The following is a 10338-nucleotide window of genomic DNA, read 5'->3' as shown; positions in this document are numbered from 1 at the left end:
GCTGCCTTGGCCATAACCTTGAAGGCACAAAGCCAGCAAGGACCCTCTCTGCAGAGCGGGCCCTGCATGCTGATGAGGCAGCGGAGGGGCAGGCGGCCTACACTCCCTTCCTCCTCCCGGGAGGAGAGAGCAAGACGGGGATTGGCAACAAACAAAGGAAATCCTTCCCCTTCATCTCCTGATCCGGGCCCTCTCTCACAACTGCTTATCGGAATCTCCCAATGATCACCGCGCCCCCAGCTTCCAGGAATGTCACTCCTGTGTGTGGCGGCAGCCTGGACTTGGAAGCCAGACTCACAGCCCACCGCAGTGCTGCCAGGCCGCCTCCGCAGCCCCGGGTGCCCAGAGCACGCCCCCGGCCAGGGGTCTGGGGGGCATGCCCCTTCCCGACCTGGGGCTCAGGGGTTCACCAGGGAGAACCCCTGAGAGCCACACAGGTACGGAGCACCACCCTCCACACTCACACACTCACACACACGCACGCACACACGCACGGGCACACGCCCTCACCACGTGTACAGGCAACACGTACAGAGGCAGATGCACACCTGTCGTGGAGCAAACACCACCATCCTTGGCTCACTTTGCTCCTCGTACCCACCATCCCACCAAGAAGCACAGACCGGGCCCTGGCTGCACCCCGGCCCAGAGCTAGNAACACCACCATCCTTGGCTCACTTTGCTCCTCGTACCCACCATCCCACCAAGAAGCACGACCGGGCCCTGGCTGCACCCTGGCCCAGAGCTAAGTCCAGGGGAAACGGAGTGCAGCCCAGGGTCAGGGCAGCAAGGGCAGCAAGGGAAGAGCACAGATGGAGGGGGCAGAGGCCGGCCCGGGCCCCTGGTGCCACCCGCCCAAGGAGTGAGGGCCCTAGAAAGGGGAAAGAAGGTGGGAGGCACCCTGGGGACTAGAACAGAGAGGGGATGCCCCTCACCTGGCTGAGATGCCCTCCGGCTGGGGTGCCCAGCCTTGAGCCCCCGGCGAATGGCCTAAGCTCTGTATATTTACTATTTCCACTGTGTCGACTCTCCACAGTCATTCCTGCAAACGGCAGCCAAAACGGTCTTCTCGAATCTGGTCTTACCGCTCTCTGCACAGTGGCTTCTCATCAGTCTGGAGAAAGTCAGACGCCCTTTCCCCCATCTACAAGGTCCCAAGCGATCGGGCCACTGCCCACCCTGCGGCACTGCTGACACTGTAGCGGTGATACAGCTTCCCTTGATTGTCCTCCGCGAGGAGGCAAGCCCACTGCAGGCCAGGGCCCCGCCGCCGCTCCACGGCTGTACCCACGGTGCGAGAGCGCCACCCGCCGGGTGACAGGCACAGGGTACGCGTGTCCTGACCAAGGTCCTGCTTGCAGGCCCTGTCTCCAGTGTGGCACTGAGAACAGAGCAGACACTCACCCTCCAGGCTTGTCTCACACTTGGCTCAGGGGTTCCTTAATCAGAGACCTGTGGATCACTAGGATGGTCCTTGGGTTGCAGAAAGTCCTTGAACTCTTGGAAATTAAATATGAAACAAGCTCACACACATACAAACACTTTTCTGGGGAGAAGATCCATGCCTGTCATCAGATACACAGGCAGGCAGGAATCCAAGGAGCTCAAGGGAGAAAGATGGGGACACGCAGGAACATTCTGTGTGGCTCCAGCCCCCAGACGGGAGGGTCAAGTGCAGCTTACAGACACCTGCAAGGCAGGTGCGTTAAGTAGCCAAGAAATGCACACACAGGTTCAGGACTTGAGTCCAAAGGGCTTCCCAGGGAGGGGATCAGGGTGGGCTCCTGTGGTTGTGTGACGACTGTCCATCAGTGCACATTCTCATCCTTCCTGGCCCTGAGGAAAGGGAAGGGGAGAGTCTGGGGTGGCTGAAGCAGTGGGGAGGTCCCAGAAATGGGAGAGAGGACAGATGACCTATTTCGTTTTCTTTCATTTTTTGAGAGAGAGAAAGAGAGAGCAGGGGAGGGGGAGAGGGAAAGGGAGGGAGAGAATCTGAAGCAGTCTCCACATTCAGTGTAGAGCCCAACACGGGGCTCTATCTCACAACTGTGATATCATGACCTGAGACAAAGTCAAGAGTCAGACACTCAACTGGCTGAGCCATGCAGATGCCCGAGGTGGCCTATTTTGTACTGACCTGGGCAAACACTGTCCAGGGCCAGCAGCTCGGGGAAGGACATTGTCAGCCTCAGAGCAGTATCGCAGGGAAGTGAGGAGCAACAGCTTTGAGGGCCCATAGATTTGGACCCATTGCCTGGCTTTGCCACTCATTGCCTGTTACCCCAGGCAAAGGACAATCACAGTTTTCTCATCTATAAAAGGGGGGTAAAATAGAACCTTCTATACAGGGTTGTTTGGAAAATTAAATGCAACTATATTTGTAAACACTTAGCTCATGCCTGGCATATATAAGTAAGAACCAAAATAAATATAGAGGAACTTCAGTCAGGAGGTGTTAGGTGTGAAGACTCCAGGGCTCTGTTCACACTCTCTCCCTCCACGTCATGGCCACTTTTTCATCTGTGCACATCAGACCAGATGAAACAACCACAATCACACCCACATATTCTAGACGCAGAGATCGGGGCTGTGAAGGCTTGTTACACTAGGGACCCCTGGGGTGTGGTAAGGTGCCTGGACTGGGTTCCTGCTCTTTCTCTTAACTTACCTTCAGACCTCAGGAGGGACACCCAGCCCCAGCTCAGGGACCAAAGTTAGGTGGGAAACTAAGAAGAGGTTTGTTAACTTGTGTTTGTTAAGTATCTAATATATATTGAATTCAAGGGAGACATGATTATCTCCATTCTTTAGGTAAAGAAACTGAGGATCAGAATGATTAAGAGCCTAAGGTCATTGTAGTAGGCCATATAATACCCCCCACAGCTGAGACATCCACATGCTAATCTCTCACTCTGAATATGTTACCTTACCCGGCAAAAACAATGTCATACAGTTGATTAAGTTAAGGACCTTGAGATAGGGACATCATTCTGGATTACTTGGCCCAATGTAATCACAAGAATCTTTAAAAGCAGAATAGGTGACCAGAAGAAGTCAGAACGATGCCATATGAGAAAGATTCAACTTTCTTTTGCTACTTTTGAAGATGGAAGAAGAGGCCAAAAGCCAAGGAATGTGGGTGGCTCTAGAAACTCAAAAATGCAAGGAAGCAGGTCCTATCCAGATCCTGCAGAAAGGAATCTGCAGGCTTGCCAATACTTTGATTATGTTGAGTATAATGAGACATGTGTCAGATTTCTGACCTACAGGCCTGTAAGATAATAAACTTGTGTTATGTGAAATGCTAAGTTGGTAGTAATTTGTTATAGCAGCCACAGAAAACAAATACAGTCACACACAGTTTATGGGGGAGTGAAGATTCAAACCCAAGTTGGCATGGGTGTATTTTGAAAACTGAGTTGACAGGAATTGCTGATATATGGGGTGTGTTATGTGAGAAGAAGAGAGGAATTGAAGATAACTTTACAGTACCTCCTGGGAGCTGCTATTTTCTGAAGTGGGAAGATTGTGGGATGAGAAGATTTGGGGGAGAAAATTAGAAGTGGAGGTTGGTGCCTGGGTGGCTCACTCAGTTAAGTGTCCAACTTCAGTTCAGGGTATAATCTCGCAGGTTGTAAGTTCAATCCCCACATAGGGCTCTGTACTGACAGCTCAAAGCCTGGAACCTGCTTCAAATTTTGTGTCTCCCCCTCTCTCTGCTCCTCCTCTGTTCATGTTCTCTGTGTGTGTGTGTGTCTCTCTCTCCCAAAATAAACAAACATTAAAAAATTAAAAAAAATAGAAGTGGAGGTTTGGACATGTCACATTCGTAGATATCCAAATAGAGATGTTCAGTAAGTGATTGGATATAGCAGAGGTTCAGGCTAGAAATAAAGATAAATGTGGGAATCACTGCCATGAAGATGACTTTAAAAGCCATGAAGATGGCTTTAAAAGCCAGGAAATTGAATGAAATCACCTAGGAAGAGAGAGAAGAGAAGACATCCAAGGACTGAGACCTAGAGTTTGGAGAAATGAGGAAGAATCAACAAGGAAGATGAGAAGAGATATCCAGAGGTCCAGAAGAGGTTTGCTAGGACCTTAAATCCCTCTTGGTAGCTCAGACAACAATCACAACATTTTGGAAGCCGAACAGCTGAGAGAGACAAATGATGACTGACTTAGTGGACCCAGGAATGTTGAATCCTCAACTAGCAACAGGAAAAGCTGAGAATCAACCCACTGCAATTTATAATGCAAAAATCCACAAGAACCTCAAGTATCTCTGGAAACTAGGGAAGGACCTAAAATAAGAAAAATTAGACAAAAGCTGTTCTGAGAAGTGTGAGGCCATGAGCACAGCCACTTAAACCTCTCTCGGACTAGTTTCCTTGACTACAAATCTATAAAATGGGAATGGTTGCCTATCTCACATGGTTGTTGTTTTTTTTTGTTTGTTTGTTTGTTTTACAAATAGTTTATTGTCAAATTAGTTTCCATATAACACCCAGTGCTCATCCCCACAAGTGTCCTCNATGTAGAGTATCATCACATGGTTGTTTTGAAGAGGAATTAAATCAAATGGAAAGAATTGTCCACACCCATTGATACCACTTCCTCTTCTACCATTCTCTCTAGAACTCACTCCAACCAGGCTTTTGTCCACACAGCTCCAGGAGATATCTCTCATCCAGGTCATCAGTAACTTCTGCATATCCAATGGCTAGTTCTCTGTCCTCATCTTTTTCATCAGACTCTTTGACAGAAGTGAGCACTCACTCTTCTTGAAAACCTCTTCTTCACTTGCCTCAGGGCTACCACTCTCTCCCGGCTGTCCTTCACTTTCATAGCTCACTCCTTCTCAGACTTCTTTTCTGATTCTTCCCTCTCCCACCTGGGAGGTGGGAAACAGCCCTTTCTCTACCTGTGGCAAAAGACTGGAGGTTTACTCCCTAGAAAGGGTAAAATAGAGGTCTCTGAACTACGTGTCAATCAGCACAATGGAGGGGGTGAGAACGAGACCATAAACAATGGAAATCACTTATTGTGTAATACTAACTATGAGATCCTGAGACTTCCAGACCTCATCACCCACTTGGTTCTAGAAGGCTGGGAACCAGACCTTTATCCTTCAGGAAGGAGTTTGGTAGGGACCACCTGAGGAATATGACCAGTCCAAGAGGAGAGATCTAAGACACTGACATTGTTCATCAAACATCCCACATAAGTGGACAAGTACCACCCTCAAGCTCAAAGTTTCTAATCACCTCTTTCATTTGCTACTTGACTCATTAGCTGACAGTCAAGGTTTATCAGGTATTTGAGGGGAGAGAAAGCCTCTACTACAAAAGAGAGAGGGCAAATCAAACAAAGAAAAGGTAGCTGGGAGGAAACAAATTATCCAGAGGAAGGAAAGTTTTAAAAGAAAAAGCATCATCAATATTCTCAGAGATAAAATCCTGCATCCACAAAATAAGAATAGGATGATGTAAGAAAAAAACATTATAAGAACAAAAATGAAATTTTTGACATTTCTAATAACAAAAATGAAAAACTCAAAAGAAAAGATGAAAGATATATTTAAGGAAATATCTCAGAAAGTAGAACAAAATGAATGGAAAATAGAAGAGGAAAAAAAATAAGGAAAGTAGGACACCAGTTTAGGAGATTCAATATCAAATTATAAGCGATCAAGAAAAAAAACAGAAAAAGAAATCTTTGATAAAATAGTTTATGAAAATTTCCCAAAATCAGAGCATGAATTTCCAGATTGAAAGGGTACACCATGTGCCAAAGTGCAAGTGACGAAAATAAATTCATACTAAGACACATCATACTGAAATTATAGAACATTAAAACAAAAGAGAAAATTCAAGGGGTGCCTGGTTGGCTCAGTCAGTTAGCATCCAACTCTTGATTTCAGCTCAGGTCATGATCTCAAGGTCTGTGAGATTGAGCCCCATATGGGGCTCTGTGCTGATAGTGCAGAGCCTGCCTGGGATTCTCTCTTTCCTACTCTCTCTGCCCCTCCCCTGATCTCTCTCTCTCTCTGTCTCTCTCTCTCCCTCCCTCCCTCCCTCTCTCTCTCAAAATAAATAATTTTTTAAAAGAGAAAATTCAAAAAGAAAAAAAAGGGAGAGGTCACAATCAATGTATTAGAAATTGGAATGGCCTTAGACTTTTCAACAGCAATACTAAATTCAAGAAGGCAAGGGAGAACTTAACATTCTGAAAGAAAACAATTTACAGTTTAGAAGTCTGTATCGGTCAAGATGGGCTTGATTATGCTGCAGTAATGGACAACTCCGAAATCTCAGATGCTACCTGTGCATCTCAGTTCAGCAGGTACCTCAGCTGTTACAGTCTCCACCAGTTCCCATGGTAGAAAAGGGAATATGACAAATGAGTTAGCAGCTGTTTAAAAAATTCTATCAGAAAGGGAGACACATCACTTCTGCTCACATCTCCTTGGCCATAGTTACAAGGAGTTGCTTAACTTCAAAGAGTCAAGAAGTGTAAAATTATCATGTACCCAGAGAGATCTAGGTATATATAACTACCAATCCATTCTTTAGTCACTAAATATTTCACTTACTCTCCTCACCAAGCAACATATACATCCTCTCCCTAAAGGCAAGAACTCAAAAGTTCCATCTAGTCATAGCAACAAACACAAAGTGCAATGTCCCTGCAGATGCGTCAATGTCTCCGTTAGATCTAGATTAATCCGGATACTCTTAATCTGGAGACATATAAAGCAAAAATATGTTTTTTGCTCTACACACCCAATATACAGTGATGGAACAGATAGGATAACCACAAAAGCCAGTCCCATTCAGAAAGAAAAAGAATAAAAATAGAAGACACTGGTCCATAGCAATTCTGAAATCCTACCGAGCAGACATCTTGAGAGTCTCATTCTTGAAAAGGGATGTTGCTAGATCAGGCTCTCATTATGTTTCCTGGGAGTAGTTCCTTTGCCCATTATACTCCATTCCCCTTGGCTATCTTTATCATTCTCCTTAGTCATATCTGAGGTAAACTTAAAGGAATATGCTCTCATTGAGGGCTGAGCCTCTATTGCATCACTTGCTACTGATAGATAGGGTCATTTTTAGGTTTTTTAATAATCTTAATCCAGGCTGATGGCTCTTTTGGCTATACAACTCTCTCAATATCTTAGCTCCTTACCAATTTGATTCTTTCAGCAACAGAATCCATGTCATATTTCTTTTAGAGACATAGTTCCCACAGTTATGTCTTTGATTTCTCATATCTATATCTTCACCATCTAAAGGTCAGTGTACCTTGGGCTTATCAGGAGTATGTGGAAGAGCAACAGCCTTAGTTTCTTTCCCTTCCTTCAAACATTTGTCTAATGAAGAGAATAACAAGGTGCCACATCCTCAAAAGATCTTTATCTGAAGCATCTTAACCTAGTCAGTTCTTAATAGTGGGAGTGAAGGCCATGCCACAAAATAAATTCTAAGTGGCCTTTGTCACTCAAATTTTTTCTTAATTTTATCTCCTACTATTTGGACTCCAAAATTAAGTGGCTTTTCCAAATATTTCAAGGCTCTGAATTTTGGAAAACTCTCCATTCACTTTTATTTCTGTTTGCATATTCACCAATCCTTTTGTGAACATACTCTTTCTTACAATTTTGGCAAGTACAGTCAATAATAACCAAACAAGGGCTGGACAACTACTTAGCAGGGACTGTTGCAGAGTTTTCAGTGTGGATGGGACAGTGTGTTGTCCTCATAGTTCCTAAATTTGCCTGAGTATCAGAATCACCTAGGAAGTTTTGTGGTTTTTGCTTTAATTTTTGTTTTCTTGAAGGCGATATACGCATGTAGTCAAATGATACCAACAGGCTTGTAATAAAACACAGTGGTTTCCTTTCTCCGCCCTCCTATTCTCCCCAGTCTCCTTTGCCAGAGGCATTATCTTTGTTTTAACTCTTTCTCCTAGTATATGTACAAATCTTCATTACTATAAATAACAAGTGAATACTAATACAAAAGATATTTTTTAATTCATCACTTTTAAAAATATACTTTATTGTCAAGTTAGCTAACATACAGTGTGTACGGTGTGCTCTTGGCTTTGGTAGTAGATTCCTGTGATTCATCACTTACATACAACACCCAATGCTCATCCCAACAAGTGTCCTCCTCAATGCCCATCACTCATTTTCCCTGCCTCCCTAACCCCCATCAGCCCTTAGTTTGTGCTCTGTTTAAGAGAGAGAACACAGCATCTCTTTCCTTTTTAAAGCTGAATAATATTCATTGTGTATATATACCATATTTTGGTAATCCATTCATCTGTTGATGGATACATGGGTTGTCCAGCTCTGATTTGACTAATTCCATGATAGATCGTTCACTACCTAAACTGTCCATCCTGCTTCTTTACAGCTCTAATTCCTATGATATATAAGTTAGGGATATTGCATGGCAAAAGTTCAGAGATATTGTGAAACTGTACTTGCCCAATCCATTTCCAGGGAGGTAAGTAGTTGGGGAAGTAATGAATGTCTCTCAATCCTTCCGCACTAAGTAGGTATTCAAGAGGGTAAGGCTTTTCATTGTGTGGGGACCCACTGCCTTGGAAACCACTTAGAAGAGACTCACCCCTGAGAATGGAGAAGGGTTTAGGAGCTCTAGGAATTTTACATTTACATCTCATCCTCTGGCTTTGAGTGATGACACAGCTTAAACCATCCTGAAGACTCCCAGAAGTTAAGGTGGTGAGATTCCTCAGAAGACAGGAAGCTACGGGGCACCTGGGTGGCTCAGTTGGTTGAGCATCTAACTCTTGATTTTGCCTCATATTATGACCTCATGGCTCATGGGATCAAGCCCTATGTCAGGCTCTGCACTGACAATATGGAGCCTGTTTGAGATTCTCTCTCTCCCTCTTTCTCTGCATCTCTGTCTCTGTCTCTGTCTCTCTCTCTCTCTCTCAAACAAACATTAAAAAAAGACAGGAAACTGGTCAAAAGAGCCTAGTGAGCTATACCAGGCTTTGGGGTCCAGCAAGTAGCTGTTTATGTCAATATGCAAGACATATCTTTAAAGCATTATTTCTCTTATCATATACCTAGGTATATATACCTAGCCAACTCTATCCCCTGGAGCTTTGTTGGAAGTTCCTTGTGAAAGAGAGGGTAATATAGTAATTAAAAGCACTGGCTTTCAATAGTATAGATAAAATTAATTATATTTTAAAAACTCAATCCATAAAGACAGAAAAGTAACAACAAATGACATATATTAAAAACAAAATAGGAGAAAGATAAATTTAAACCCAACAATGTTAATTATAGTAAATGTAAATGGTCTATACACCCGAATTAAAAGACAGAGATCATCAAACTAAATTAAAATCAAGACCCAACACTTAAAACATAAAAACACAGCTAGATTAAATTTTAAAAGATGGGAAAAGGTATGCCATGTAAACTCTATTCAAAAGAAAGCTAAAGTGGCTCTATTAATATCAACAAAGTAGTTGGCCGAACAAGGAATATCACCAGAATAAAGAGGGACATTTCATAACAATAGAGAAGTTAATTACCCAGAGAACATAACAATACTTGATAAGTGTATACCTAAAAACAGAAATATCAAAATATATGAAACAAAAACATACAGACAGATCGATCAAACTAATTCACCATATTAACAAGCTAAAAACAAAAGTACATATGATCCTCTCAATAGATGCAGAAAAGTCATTTGGCAAAATTTAACACCTATCTGTAATTTTCTTCAAAGCTCTCCATAAACTAAGAATAGGAGAAAACTTCCTTGATTCAATAAAGGGCACCTTAAAAACCCTGCAGCTAACATCTAACTTAGTGGTGAAAGAAAGACTGAATGATTTCCCATTAACATCAGGAACAAAGCAAGGATGTCAGCTCTCAACACTTCTATTCAACATCATACAGGCAGTCTTAGCCAGTGCAATACGGCAATAAAAAAGGAATAAAAGGCACTCAGATTTTTAATGAATGGTAAAACAATCTCTATCATACAGCAAGATGGTCTCTGGGAAAATTCAAAAGAGTCGACAAAAGAGCTTCTAGAACTAATAAATGAGATTAACAAAGACAAAATAGAAGGCCAGTATGTTTCTAAAACAATTGTGTATCTATACTCTAGTAACAAAGAATTAGAAGATGAAATTGAAAAATAGTATACTAAAACCAATTTATATCTTCAGATATAAATTAAACAAAATATGTGTAAGACTTATACACTGAAACCCATGTGACATTGCTGAGAGAAATAAAGTGAGCCCTAGTAAATAGAAAGATACAACATGTCT

Source organism: Crocuta crocuta, unplaced genomic scaffold (genome assembly GCF_008692635.1).
Source record: "Crocuta crocuta isolate KB4526 unplaced genomic scaffold, BGI_CrCroc_1.0 scaffold271, whole genome shotgun sequence".
In the NCBI taxonomy this organism is placed as follows: Eukaryota; Metazoa; Chordata; class Mammalia; order Carnivora; family Hyaenidae; genus Crocuta; species Crocuta crocuta.
Note: the sequence above shows the minus strand (reverse complement) of the source record.